The sequence below is a fragment of the Bidens hawaiensis genome, unplaced genomic scaffold (assembly GCF_021521415.1).
Source record: "Bidens hawaiensis isolate Kalapana, Puna unplaced genomic scaffold, B.hawaiensis_p1.1 tig00009385_1, whole genome shotgun sequence".
Taxonomy (NCBI): domain Eukaryota; kingdom Viridiplantae; phylum Streptophyta; class Magnoliopsida; order Asterales; family Asteraceae; genus Bidens; species Bidens hawaiensis.
The window spans coordinates 1-15,966 of NW_027491692.1; the positions used below are offsets into that span (position 1 = coordinate 1).

General features: G+C 37.2%; 1 pseudogene across 1 annotated transcript; it reads left to right on the forward strand.

Moving 5' to 3' along the window:
* Positions 1-1,918: 1,918 nt before the first annotated feature.
* On the forward strand, positions 1,919-5,838 carry LOC143532190 (rho GTPase-activating protein 5-like; annotated as a pseudogene). The gene is made up of 5 exons (XR_013135134.1): positions 1,919-2,362; positions 3,457-3,578; positions 4,333-4,452; positions 4,548-4,778; positions 5,185-5,838. The product of XR_013135134.1 is annotated as a rho GTPase-activating protein 5-like (transcript).
* Positions 5,839-15,966: the final 10,128 nt, after the last annotated feature.

Sequence of the window (15,966 nt, forward strand, 5' to 3'; positions counted from 1 at the left end):
GCGTGACATCAGGAAAACCGCGGGGAGAATCACCACGGAAAACCTAAAAACTAAACCCCTTTTCAAAACTCCTTGCTAAGTCCAAAAGTTCACCTCACTTATTAATAATTCATGAGAAGAACATTGGACTGGGGGGACTTGAAGAGGTAGGTCCCAGCAGAGCCCAGTTGGACCCGCAAGACTCACCTTGAACAGGGACGTCTGCGCAACGACCAACTGCTCCAGCAGGACCCACCATGCTCAGAGAACCTTACGCGCAGTACGCCAGCTGTACCCGCAGGGAAAGCCTCCCAATGGTGAAGTACCCCGCCTGTTCCCCGCAGCTACGGATACAAGCCATCAGGGAAGGCTACCCGCACTAACAGCAAGGCTACACGCACAAGGCATTACCTTCTTCAGTAGTCACATGAAGGAATGAGCAAGGCAGGAATACTCCGCCTAAATGAGCCAGTCCGTATGCTTCTGAAAGATCTTTCGTACTATACCTAATAAGGTATGGGCGGAACAGACAATTTGACCAGAACTGCCCATGAACTAATCACAGGGTGACAGCTCACCCGACAACAATACAAGGAGGAGCACCCTCTAGTACTGTTTGTCACTATTAGCCGCTGCCTACTCACCAACCCTTACGATGGGACGTGCGCAGCCATACAGTTGGTGGAACAGTGCGTAGCCGGCAGTAAAGGAACAGTGTACAGCCGACCTTTACTGTTGGCCGTAGCCTATTCACCAACCAGCATGGCCTGTGCGTAGTCCACTGTTGGTGGAACAGGAATACTATTCAGCCGGCTGTACCTTCTAGGAAATCTACCTTCGGCTATAAATACAACACCTTGGAATGGTAAGGACATCATCTGATATCTCAATCTTATCTAGCAATCTCTTAATATACACTTATATTCAGAGCAATCTAGTCTGATTCTCACGCCGGAGGGTGGTCACAAGGAGGAACCCCCCCCCCCCTTCTCAGTGACGAGCTTACGGTGTCTGTTTTGCAGGTCCCCTGAAGAATAACCTTCTCTGCTAGACCTCATCCTCGTGGGAAACATTACTTAACCCCCAGATTATCTATAATCTGCCCAGGGATCAGTTAGTGTTTCTTCACCTGGCTTCCTAATCGACATAGGTCAACACCCCTCTCATGACAGAACTAGAGAGCTGGTCTTTTTGTTGTCTCCAAAGAGCAAAACAAGTCTCATTTTTTGGGGAGCATGTTAGTCAAAGTATTAAACAGATCAAATGATTGCTCTATAATGACTTTTTCTCACAATTGCTCTTTGTGATGCATCAAAACCATGGCAATTAGGATATCAAAACACAACAACACCTATAGATGCAAGGAATAATATACTTGTTAACCCCTCAATAGAACGAAATTGAAGACTTGAACTTGGCATTGCATTACTCATCCCCTCTACTGATTTAGTTAAGTTCCTCAAAAGAACACTCAATAGGGCCTCTGTGTGACTAAAGCTGTTTCTACTCAATCAACCATTAAGCTCTAATGAAAAGAAGCTGATTCAAAAAATCCATTTTTTTTTCTTACATGTACACACAAATAGTCCTCATTCATCAAAACTTTCACACCCAAGTTGAAACAATCATTTCATATGCATTTGAAAGTTCAAAAGAATAGATTAAATTTAAACACAAAAGCAAAAGGTTTATTAAACTTGATCATGATGAATATAATAATAATAATAATAATAATAATAATAATAATAATAATAATAATAATCAAGACCTCTTCTCTTCTCATCTCTTGTCTTGTGTTGTTCTGTATATCGCTCCCCACCCACCCACTCTCTAAATATCAACTCCAGATTTTCGTCATCAATAAACAATAACCCCAACTTCATGATCATCACGTCCTCTTTCTTTCACCCATCAAACTCTTAAAACATTTCATTATAATAATATACATCTTTGCAACTGTAACCTCAAAATCAAGAATCTTGTCAAACATATAAATAAAACCTTGATTTTTACAGCCATGACAGAGGTCCTCCACTCACCCTCTTCCTCTTCTTCATCCTCCTTACAAACCCATGACCCCACATTGTTTCTAAATCAAGAACCTGAACAAGAAGGGGTTTCTAGGGTTACACAGAACAATCATGAAAATAGAGAGAATAATAATAATCAGCAGTTGTCGTTATTAGCGCTTTTGTTGACTCTCTTTCGGAAGTCTTTCTTCAAGACACGTGGCGGAACAAAGGCTGGATCTTTCCCGGATGGAGATTGGCTGGCCCACCGATGTCCGCCACGTGGCTCATGTTACGTTTGACAGGTTTAATGGCTTTCTTGGTTTGCCCGTTGAGTTTGAACCTGAAGTGCTCAGGAGAGCCCCTAGTGCCAGGTCTGTGTGTTTTGTTCTTGATTATGTTCATTTTGTGATTTGTATGATTGATATTGTGATAATTGAAAATGTTGTTAGAATTGGGAATTTGGTAATTTCTTGTGCTTCTTTGGATTTACTTGTTAAATGTTGTTGAATTTTGCTGTTTTGTGACAGTTATGGTAGTTATTATGCTTATGGTTTACAGTGAATAAATGAATCAAATTTAACCATTTTTACAAAATCTAAAAAATCTTTGTTGTAACCCTAAAGGCCAAATCACATGCTTCATGCTTGATCATGACTATCAACATTTGTTGTTTTTTTCTTGATGGGTTTATTGTTTTTGTATTGAAACTTAAGATGTTGTTTGTGGGCGGTTATTGTAGTTATGTTTATGGTTGACAATGAATAAACGAATTGAATTTCATCCACTATTTACTAAATTCTCCAAAATTTTGATTGCAGCTGTATACGCATGCCCTTTGCTCCAAAATCATGGCAGATTTTCTTGATAAACCGGATCATGTTTTTATAAACTTTTTGATGCTTTTTTCTTTATGGGTTCGTTCTGGTTGATTGAAATTTTGGTAGTTGAATGTGATTAGTTTGGTTTCCATATCAATTGTTGTTTGTTTTTGTTGTGGTGACAGTTATGGTAGTTATGTTCATGGTTCAAAGTGAATAAAAGTGAATCATATTTATGCACTTTTTACAATTGTGGTATAATCATAAGAATCTTGATAATAGCACTTTTGGATCTTATGTTTATTTCCCTGTGATTGAAATTTATGTACTTGAATCATGTGATTATCTCAATTACCATATGTAATGCTGTTGAGCTATGTTGTCTGTGACACTTATGGTAATTATGTTAATGGTCACAGTGAATAAAAACAAATCAAATTCATGCACTTTTTACAATTGGCATAATGCTGTTGTTTGTTGATTGATCAAAATAATAAGAATCTTGATTTTTTGGGATGATTCATTCTGTTTATAATCCTGTCTCCAAATATGAAAAATGTTGCCATTTTTCCTAATCGTTATTATCTGCAGCTTGTTCTTGATCTCTTCAAATATATGCCTAACAATTGGTTTCTTTCAATTTGTAGTGCTACTGATTTTGGTGTTTCAACAGAATCAATGCAGTTATCATATGATTCCAGAGGAAATAGTGGTCCCTGTTATTCTCATACTTATGCAGCAGCGTTTGTATGGTTTAGGCGGTCTGCAGGTCTGTTAATGTTTCTCCACCCCTTTTTCACACATCAAAACTATAACTAACAAGCAAGCGGTTGATTTTTTGACTTTCATTGCAAACAATGAAATATTTCATCTCAAAGTTTAGTCTTCTTTTTCAAGAACCGTGGATTTTTTCAACAAAAAGCCGATTATAAGTCATATATGTAAGAAAGACTTTAAAACCTGCTTCTTGAGCCATCGAAATTTCTTTTTTTTTTTTAACCAAGAAACCACTTTTCTTGCAGAAATGTCAAACAAACAATACAGTTTGAAAAAATAATTGCTTTTGGACAAACTGTAAATAGTTTATTCTTGCAACATATTTTGTCCAAAATAGTATATTGTTGCAACTTAAGTCTTTTTTATTTTATTTTTGAGTTAATTACATGGATGGTCCTTGTGGTTTGCTCATATTGCACGTTTAGTCCCGTTTAACATGCGTGAACAATAGGGACTACCGTAGTAATTTTTGAAAAAAAGTGGGGACTAAACATGTAAGGGTCCACCATTATATATATATATATATATATAGATATGTTTTTCATTACAAGGGAATTTTGATCGTTTTCTAAAAACTAAACAGAAAAGTTAACTTCCATCCACTACTAGGACCATTTATGCTACTTTTGGGTGAACAGTAGGGACTAAACATACAAAATGGGCAAACCACAGGACCACCCATGTAATTAACTTTTTATTTTTTCTAGCCTTTTCGTTTTTAACATATTATTTCTCTATGTGTGCAGGCTGAAGGTATTTTCCGAATTAATGCAGACAACAACCAGGAAGAACATCTAAGAAACCAGTTGAACAGTGGTGTGGTGCCGGATGGTATTGATGTACACTGTTTGGCTGGTCTTATTAAGGTAAATAGTTAATTAATTATCATTATATGCCATGTTGCCATTAATGTTTTTAGTTTTATAATTAACTTGATAATCTGATAATAATTATAATACAGGCATGGTTCAGAGAGTTACCGACTGGGGTCTTGGATCCACTTTCACCTGAGCAAGTAATGCAGTGTCAATCAGAGGATGACTGCACTGCCCTCTGCCGCCTTCTGCCCCCAACGGAAACCGCGCTGCTTGACTGGGCCATCAACCTGATGGCTGATGTTGTTCAATACGAGCATGTTAATAAGATGAATTCACACAATATTGCAATGGTTTTTGCCCCCAATATGACTCAGGTTTGTTATTTTAATATTTTCTAATTTTTTATTGTGTGAAAACCGAAAAACTGATCTGTAACCAAAAAAATTGAACCCAAACATAAATAACTGTTTGATTTTATTCTTTTTAGAAACTGAACTTTCGGCTGCGTTTCGGTTTTGCATGTGATTAAAACCAAAAAAACAGAACCAAATTTATGGATGTTCATTTTTGGTTTTTGAATTTTAAGTGAATTATTGGAATTTAGTAAATAGCGTTAGCCAAATATTTTAGCCCAAATGTATGAAAATTAATTATTTATTATTTAACAAAAATTTTGGCCCAAATTCATTATCTTGGGTTTTTTCTTTTTTCGGCCCAAAAATTTTAACGAAGAATTAAAGAAACTATGTGAATTTGGTTGACCTTTACTTTTTCATGCAGATGACAGACCCGTTGACTGCATTGATGTATGCGGTTCAAGTAATGAACTTTCTGAAAACACTCATCACGAAAACCCTTCGTGAACGAGAGGATGCGGTTATCGAGCCGTCTCGTGGGCCACCACAAGATCCACCGTCAGATGAAAACGGTGATCAAGGGCCAAGATTGAACCCACACGTGCAACAAAACCATGATGAAGATGAAGAGAAAGAACATGAATTCATCACTGATGATGATCATCTTGGATATTTGACCGCCAGTGAAGAATCTGATGGAACCATGTCTGGGTCCAGTCGATCTTCTCCCATTGAGCCGAAGACCCACGTGGTTAACCGTATTCAGGAACCCAAACAAGTGGCTCAGTCAAATGATCTAGACAAAAGCCAAGCTATAGTCAGCAATCTAAGTTCTATAAATTCTGAAACCGAGAAGATTGAGCCATGGTGTTGACCGAAAGACACGTTTGTATGGTAAGATTTGTTGAGTTCTTGTAATCTTGTGGTTTTTATTTCGAATGTTTGAAAATCTTTGAAACTTTGTTTTTGCATAGATTTTTCTTTTGGGAGTTGTTGTGAATGTTATCGTGTAGTTGACTTTTGTTGAATTCTTTTTTGTGATCCATAATCGCAGTCCATAATGTTGACTTTCTGTATACTTCATTCATAGTGTGCTAACGCTCTATTGCTTTCGATATCATCTACTATCTATGTCATATGCATTCTGTCTCGTATAAGTAAAAACCGTTGACTTAGGTCAACATGGTTTGTAATGTTGCCCAAACTTGTGTATGATTCTTAAATAGTGCATGCTTTATATTGTTGAAATCACAACTCTATGTAAGCAACAATATCTCAGTTGGGTGGTTTTGTAACAGAGGGAACTCATAAAATGGTGACCAAGATATCACTTAGTGGTCAAACTTTTGAAAGAAGCACTTTTTCTCATATTAGAGCATCTCCAACAGTGTCTCCGGATCTGAATATCACGTCTCTCTCCTCTTCCTTCCTCTTATCACTTTTATCTTGTATTTCGAATATCTTATAAACATGTATTTTGAATACATGGGTAAAATTTTTGGAAATATATTTGGTTTCATTTTTTATTTATTTATTTTTTTTTTTTACAAATACGTGGGTAAAAATTTTATTTCATATAAAATAAATTATAGTGTAATTTTTTGTGATAGTTAACCCTAAAAATCACTTCATTACAATTGTTTTTTCCCGAAAACTCTCAATAACATATTAACAGTAGTCCAAACCTTAAATTTTATGACGCGAGCAAGACTTTGAGTGATAGTTGTAGCATTTCTAAGTAGATAAAACTCTATATATAGAGATGTTTCTTTATGTTTTAAGTCGTGAAATTAGTGGTATACAACCGAATGTAGCACTAAACTATATCGTTATAGTCATGATTAAGAATATTAATATATCTAAGTTATGATATTGTTAACAATATTTAGTATTTCGTTTAGATTTTTTTATTTTGAATTACCAAAGGGCAATCTTTCTACAAAAAAAAAATATCCTTAATGCGACTGCGAGAAGGCTAAAAATAGTGATAAATTAGTATCTAAGTTTGATTATAGTGTCAAGAACATATTATGAAGAAACAAGCTCTACATTTATGCAATCACTATCTAAAAAAAAGGCTTCCTATATTTAAACACTAAACATATTGCAACATAGTAGAGCAGAACCCGATGATATGCAAGTATTTGGGTAAGGTTTTCATGGATGAACGACACAATGTCTAGAGTTTGTGAAAAACTTTGATAAAAAAAAAATTTGAATAAGATGGCTCAAGCTTTTATACTAGCGACTTTCACTCTACTCTTGAAATCTTAAAACGGTTGCTATCCGTCCTTCCTAATCCAAGCTTTTATTCAAAAGTTATACGTATAGGTAAATACTTCGTGAAATCAATATCTGGACCAACATTATCTGATGTTTTAACATCAATTTTTTGTTTTATTTTGAAACTCAAAACAATTTAAATTATGCTTCAATATCAAAAGTTTATACTAATTGCATTGGTGGTTTTATTAAATAGCCTTAATTTTAGCTTTACGAAAAAGCAATTTTTACTTATATCCGTCAATTTTAGTAAATATAAAATACAAATAAACTCCATTGAAAAACCACAGTCGGATTTAGGGGTGAACAAACGGGTCTTTCCCGTAGTACCTGACCTGAACCTAGTTAATGCATTTTTAGAATCCAGAAATCTGCCCTATTGTAAATAATGAGGTCTGATCGATTCTGAGTCTTACCTGTTTTATGCTCACCCATATAGGAGCAAATGTGTTTTATTCATCATACCTGATCGAGGCCTGACTCGAACCCTGTTAGTGATATTCTCAGAACCTGAAACTAGAGATGGGCAAATAAACCGGTTAACCGAACCGACCTGAAAATCGAACTAAAACCGATTATGTAGAAACCGGTTTGGAACCGATTGAAACCGTAGGTTCGTAACCGGTTTGTAATTTTCTCCACCAAAACCGGTTCCAAACCGGCTAACCGAACCAAAACTGGCCAAACCCGAAACGAAACCGATCGTAACATGGTAAGAAACCGGTTTCAACTCGAACCGAAACCAATCATAAACCGGTTTTGACTTTTGTTGACCAAACCGAAACGGTTTTTTCCCAAAACCGGTTTAAATTTTAAACCGGTTTATGCACCTCTATCTGAAACCGACCCTATTGTAATATAGCGGATACAATAGGGTCGGATTTTACATGTCTCACGTGTCTTTCCCGGTTTATACTTGCAAGTCACCACTCAAATTTGGCAAGTCACTATCAAAGTTGACTCCCCAAAATACCGTTGTTTTTTATCAGCTTGCTCCAAATTAAACCATGCAGTTTCGTTTACTTCCGGCACCGTCATCTGTCAATTGCAGCCGCAGCTTCTCTCTCCTCCGTAGCTATAATCGTAATCTCATTTTCCGTACTGCCACTTCCCCTGCGCTCAGCCGCCGTCGGATCAGCGTTCCATCCGCCGTCTCAAACAACCACCACCACCAGCAGGATCATTACGCTGTTCTAGGCGTATCCGCAGACGCTTCAGCCGCGGATATCAAGAAGGCGTATCGTCTACTTGCTCGAAAGGTATATATTATAATATATTAATTAATAACACTACAGTGTGTGTGATTTCAATTTTATGTTGTTACTTAGGGCGATCAATTCGTAATCACGCGTCAGGTTAGGGTTAAAAACTTAAAATCAATCAACATTTTTGTGAAATTATGTGAATAATGAGAAATAGGATTTGATTAACAGTTTATCTATGCTTTGATTTTGATATTAATTAGTTCTAGATTAGGAAAATTACCTAACAAGCCTGTAGTGTATGTCGAATCTATTGCATGACTGTTGGAGTTGCGGTTAGATTAATCGGAATTAGTGATCAGTATGTTGAGGAAAGGACAAGAACTGAAATGAAGTGTTTAGTTAATGTATCGAGTTATCGGTTTTCTAGATGGAATATTAACTGCAATATTCTAACTAGCTAGTTGTCAATAGCGAATAGCGGTCAATAGCTACACCCTACCTATACGCTACGTAGCGATAGCTATGAAATAGCGAGCGCCATTTGATGTTTAGCGATAGGGTATTAGAATTGTTTTTAAATGTTTTACATTGAAGTACTCCACCAAAGTAGCGAATATAATCATTAAATACCACCAAAATAGCAATTATAATTAATAAATGGCACCAAAATAGCTTATAAAATAAAAAAAAGAATGCAGATGGTCACTATTTTCTCTCTATTTGGTTGCTACAGACCACTTAGCGCTAACTTGCCGCTATGGTCAGCGATACGGGCGCTATTGACAACTATACTAGCTAGGATGCACTATGAAGTGTATTCATCTGATATTAGGGCCAAGCAGATGGATAATGAAATGAATTTACACTAGGAGGCTTACATTATTTTAACAACAGTGGATTGGAGGTATAATGCAATAGTAATTGTTCTTTTATAATATAAGATTATTAACCAATTGATCACAGTGAAACGAGAACATGTATTGAACTAAATTAGTTACAACAAGTCTAAATTGAACAAAATTGAAAGCGTGAAGAGTGAAGGCCAACGGTTTTTGACAGCTCTTTACATTCTCAAATAAGAAAGTTCATTTTTAAGATTTTTTGTTTGTTGATCTTACAAAATACAAACAAGAGCAGAAGCAATGAAAATCAGCTTATATCTACTAAAAGGTAAACAATACATGAGGGACTGGCTTTACCTTGAACATAATGACCTGAAATCTGAGTGTTACTATATCAAATGTGTAGACCTTATTTACCTTAGCCCCAAAATTATTGAATTCAACATCATAATTCTGCAAGGCTATGTGAATCTTAGTTGGTTGATTTATGCTTATTAAGTTAGATTTTGATTTATAAAAGGAAAGGTAATAAAAAACAATTTCTAAAATCCCTGTGTGACTAAGAGACAATCTTGCGCATGTCATAACCATTGCTGTTGACCTTTCTTTGACAATTTTATCCGTTATACGAATGCCCTTGCTGGAAACAACCTTGTTAGTATCTGTTATCCAAGTTCCAGAATCACTATCAAGAAAAGTCTATGCAAGGGCTCGTCATCAATAATAACTTCTTACAAATGCTAGTAGAAAATTAAGGTATCAGGTCTTACCAATGTTAAAATTATGAAAATAGTGCTGGGCGTGTATTGACTTGCTGTTTGACAGCTTATTGATAAGCTTTCCATTTTCTGTAAGAAGCATCGTAATGTATGCACGCTAACCAAAAAGATCCTTGACAGTTTATATCTGCTATGTGCTTTTGCTTTTATTTTTAGATGATATTGCAATTGCATATTAAACAAGATAACATAAAAACCACAAATATAATAAGCAAAGGCCGTCACTGTTGGTGATTTCACCTGACTAGAATTCTGTCAAGATATGTATTATGTAATCTGATCATAACTGAAGCACATAATGATGTGAGTTTATAGTTCATTTGATAGTATTTCTAGCTAGCATGTGGCCATTATTTTTATCCTTCACATTCCAACCACTATGTTACTTGTGGGATAAGTACCACTCTGGTACTTGATTTCACTTCGTATGGTATTTTCTGCTTATGCTTATTCTTTCACTTATATCACTTCAAATGGGAACAATGTTTGTTAGCCATAAAGCCATGTGCTCTCATTCAGCTATCTTTTTTGTAGTCTTATATGGCACGCACACGTGATAAGTATAAAATTTGTCATTATTAATGATAATCTACTCATGTCAGTATCATCCAGATGTTAACAAGGATTCGCAAGCTAGTGAGGTGTTCAAAAGCATCCATCTTGCATATGAGGTTAGATTTTGTTTTTGGATTTTAATATGTTTAATATCTGTATTTAGTGTCGCATTATAAGGAAACAAATTAGTATCCTTGTAACAGTTATCATTTAATCAACATATTTTTTCGTTTATGAGGCATACCGAAGAAAACAGTAGATTATTAAGTAACTTAAATTAAGCAAGCGATATTACCCTTCGTTTAAAAGCATTACGATCTTTCAACTACTTAAATTTGGCAGGTTTTATCTAATAACACAACAAGAAGCCGATATGACAAATCATTCCAATATCAACCAAGTAGCAGCCCCCCCATGGAGGACATACAACATTAACTTAGAAAATGAAATAAAATCTCACCGGTGGTCTAGTTTAAGGCAGAAAATGAAATATCATAAACGGTTTGATTTTAATGATTATTTTGATGTCACCAATGGAAGAGGTTCTTTCATCGATGCTCTAAGATCTGCATTTCTTTCTATATTCTTGCTGAAAACTATAGGGGCAAAACTGTCATTAACTTTTAGCAGCGTGACGGCTTTGCTTGACCCAGAACTGGACGGTGGGTATAAGGTGGGTTATCTGGTTGCATGGATGCTGGGGGGTAGAAATGGAATTTTGCTTACTTTGTGCCTCTCATTTGCTAATTGGGTATGCGGAAAAGCAAACGGTAATGTTGTTGCACAGGTGGCGGTATCGATGTGGGTCGGGTCAAATCTTGCAAGGTTTGCTCCAATTCCGCAAGGTGCCATTCTTACGCTTCTCTACATGTCTATTAAGCTTCAGGCTGATCTAAATTGAAGCTACATCATAGTTTTCACCTCTTTTTCTTATAGTCATGTTTATAATTTCATTAAAAAATTATTTGTAAATAGTTAAAATGCTCAGATTATGTTACTTATGAAAAAAAATTTTAGTTAGTGATTACCTTATGATTTGAGGTTCACATGTGAAAATGCAAGACTGTTAATTAGTGGTTACTTATGATTTGAGGTTCACATGTGAAAATGCAAGACTTTTAATTAGTTATTACTTTCCGTTTGAGGTTCACATTTTGCCAATTTTTTTAATAAATAGGTACAAGTTTTTTTAAGTAAAAGAATCAAGGAGGCTGTAATCAAATCATTCGTCCGGGTTTTATTTTAATTTGTTTTTATGTGACCCAAATACGGTGTGCATGAAACATAAGAAAATTGACCAATAACTTAAATAACGGAATCCAAGCAAAAATTGGTGTGGTTTTATATTTTCGTAAAAACCAAACTTTTGGTTCAGTTACGGTTTTGTGTGTAATTAAAACCAAAAACACCAGACTGAACCGAGTGTATTGATTTGAAAATTTTTTTTTGAATGTTAAATAATTTATAAGATAACAAGAAGTGTAGGCCAAATCTTTTAGCCCAAATGTAAAATAATCAATTAATTATTAATTATAAAAAATATTTAGGCCCAAAATCATTACTTTGTACCAAACTTTTTCGACTAAGAAATTTCAAGCATGTATTTAAGAAAACCGAAAAAAAAAACAAACAAACAAACCAAACCTTGACCTAAAACCAACCCCTAGTATAGTCCAAATTCACCCATTTATAAGCAAACATGTTGAATAAGAAGATTATCAACTACACGTAAATTTGGCGATTTATACATTGATGATACTAAGAGAAGAAGAGTACGTTTGACTTTCTTAATACATGAAAACAGGTTACGATCACATATGACTTTTGGTCAAACCCAAGGGTTAATGATTCTAAGAACTCTTCGCTTTCCCATCTTGCTTAATCTGGTTTAGGTTCCTCCATAGATACTTTCCACTAGCCATGTCAACAAATCCCCATAATCCATTTTGAGCCATCTGAAATCCCATTAACACAAAAAACAAAATGAATCTTTTTTCATAGGGAGAAAATGGCAAATTCATAGAACAACCGTTACCTTGATGATGCTAGATTGTTTGTTTATCGACGAATCATCGTCAAAAACATTGTTTTCAGTTTCCAATGAGGCTCGAACCGACTTCCATGCCATATAACCGGCTAAGATCGCTGAGAAAAACACCAACAGAAATCTCATTGGACACATCTTGTTTGCTTTGTTGTTGATTGAGATTAGTTGTTTTTCTTTAAGGTTGTGGTGGAAAGTAGGATATGATTTTGGAGATAGATTGATAAAAGGTGGTGGTTGTTAAAATATGGTTAATCTTTTTGGTATATATTATAGGAGTAATGTGTAGAGGAACGCGTTTCTGTACCAGTGGATTTGGTTTTGAATTTACGAAGTCAAAAGTTGGCTACACCTACTACTCATTCCTACAAGGGTACTAATGCCATTTTCTATTTCTTTTTGATATAGTCTTAAAATGGGTATTAATTATTAAATATTACACGTTTTCTGAAGTGGTCTGAACTGGCTAGTCGGCCTACATAGCTGGCTCAGTTAAGCACATTTGAAGCGGTCAAGGAGGTGACTGTTTGATAGAATTAAAGAAGATTAAGTTAAAGGCAATAAATTAGGAGGTGAGAATTACAGGCTTAATTGATAATTTTGGTTATTGAGGGGCGAGCCTAAGATGAGGAGATGAATGCCAACCGAAACACATAATAAGAAATTTAGCTTTTGAGGCTTGTGTACAAAGACCAACCTAAGATGAGGAGATGAGTACCAACCAAAACCCGTAAAAGAAATTTAGTTACTGAGGCGGGGTATAAATGCGGCGGACCTGTAAAGAAATTTGTAGCCAATGACACCCCAAGTTTTTTTGTACTCCTTAACTGTTTGGATTATTGATGGGCCGCTAGCCCACTCGATCATCTTCACACCCTCAGTAGGAAACCTATCATAGATAACAAAATCCCTTGACCCAACCTAAAACCCCCTATTATTTGTCGCGGGTGGGACTCGAACCCAAGACATCTTTTAAATGAAGTCTTTGCGTGGCTAACGTCAACCACCGGACCCAAGGATTGTTGGCACCCCAAGAATTAATAAAATTTTTAAATGTTTAATTATTAAAAATTAAACAAGCGAAATATTAATCACACTTAAATGAGCAAATACATTCAAGATCTCAGACATTAACATTATTCTCCTTAACAGTAAGTACAAAATATATTAAGTTTATATGATTTTTATAAAACGTGTACCATATCCATCACTAAATTAGGTTGTTTAATGGCTGTAATATGTATGGTTCACTCTAACTCACACTTCTTTTTAATAAGAATTTACTAAATGGGTCATATTCGTGTTTGAAAAACCCTTAAGACATGTTAACAAATGGGTCATGCTTGAGTTAACCCTATCATTAAATGGGTCATGTGTTGGGGTAAATTATTTAATAAAAGGGGTATATTACTCTATCAAAAAGCTGATTAAATTTGTGTTAGTGTTAGAAATTGTCGCATCTAATGGTACACACATGTGTGTAACAACCGTACAACATGGGTATTGAAGAAACACTAACCGGACCCCGGGCAGATTACGGGTAACCTGGGGGTTAGATAGATGTTTCCCACGAGGGGTTAGACCCGGTAAAGATGGTTCTTCTGATAACCTGCAAAACAGACACCGTGAGCTTGTCACTGAGAAGGGGGGGGGGGGGGTTCCTCCTTGTGACCACCCTCCGGCGTGAGAATCAGACTATATTGCTCTTTAAATATAAATGTATATTAAGAGATTGCTAGAGCAGATATCAGGTATAATATGATGAGATATGTTGAGATATGATAAGATGAGATGGTCATACCATTTGTGGTATTTATAGCCGAATGTAGGTTTCCAAGGAGGTGTGGCCGGCTGCAATAGTATTCCTGTTCCACCAACAGTGGCCTACGCACGTGCCCTGCTGGTAGTTGGTGGGTAGGCAGCGGCTGATAGTGGCCAGGCCTGCTGTGTACTATTCCTTTTCCACCAACTGCCGGCTATGCACGTGGTATGACAGGAGTTGGTGAGTAGGCAGCGGCTAATAGTGACATACAGTAAAGGAGCATGCTGCTCGCCATACTGTTGTCAATAAGCTGTCGTATCTTTAGTCAGATCTTTTGCCCATACCTCGTCAGGTACAGTACAGAAGATCTTCCCGTATCGTACGGACTGGCTTATGGGCGGGAGTATTCCCCCTCCCGCCTTTGTGCGGGATTGACCCCGGCTTTGCTCATTTCTTCAGGTGACACTGAGTGAGAGCTAAGTGCCTTGTGCGTGTAGCCTTGCTGCGCGGGTGGCCTTCCCTGATGGCTTGTATCCGCAGCTGCGGGAACAGGCAGAGTCCACCATTGGGAGGCATTTCCTGCGGGAACAGCTTGCGTACTGCGCGTAAGGACGTCACGTCTCTGAGCATGGTTGGTCCTGCGGATCCAGTTGGTTTCTGCGCAGACGTCCCTCTTCAAGGTGAGTCTTGCGGGTCCAACTGGGCACTGCTGGGACCTACCTCTTCAAGTCCCCCCAGTCCAATGTTCTTCTCATGAGTGTTTAATAAAGTGAGGTGAACTTTTGGACTTAAGCAAAGGGTTTTGAAAAGGGTTTTTTAAGGTTTTCCATGGGGATTCTTCCCGCGGAAGTCCTTGTCACTTGCAGAAATTCCCGAGTTTCCTGCTTGATCTTTAGGGATGGTGCGGGTAGGTCTGTAACCTCCTCGCAAGTCAGGAGCGTTGAGTCCCACTTGTGTGGATTCTCCATGAGGTTTTGGTAGTTTTGAACATAGTGATCAATTATGTTAAAACCACCAATTCCATCCTGGAGCTTCAAACAACGTAGTTCTCGACGTTCCCGCTATGCGGGGATGTTATTTCCATTTCCGCAAGCATTGCCCAGAAGATCCTTCTTGGTTTCAATTCCCTGAGGAGCGCTAGGTATGTGAAGGGTTTTGCCTTAACACTGTACCCGCGCTCGTCTTACGGTTACTTTACTTCCAAGGTATTCCTGGCGTCCATTCCCTGCGGGTGCTAGGTATGTGAAGGGTTTTGCCTTAACACTGTACCCGCACCCGTCTTATAGTTACTTGGTTGCCGAGGTATTCTTGGCTTCAATTCCCTGCGGGTGCTAGGTATGTGAAGGGTTTTGCCTTAACACTGTACCCGCATCCGTCTTACGGTTACTTGGTTTGCCAAGTTACTCTTGGCTTCAATTCCCTGCGGGTGCTAGGTATGTGAAGGGTTTTGCCTTAACACTGTACCCGCATCCGTCTTACGGTTACTTGGTTGCCAAGTTAAGGGGTATTTTCCCGCTTACTTTTGAATCTTTTTGAATTTTTTTGAAATTCGAAGAGTTGGTGAAAGGATAAGAACAGTCCAAACCTCTGAAACGTCGTGCGACGGTTTCTTCTGATTGTGTCAGGACGTGCAGGAAGTTATGGTGACGTGACAGTACATGGTCATTCCAGACGCTTTTTCAGGCGCGTGGGCGCGATTTTTCGGGCGCGTGGCCGCGAAATTAATGGTACGCGTC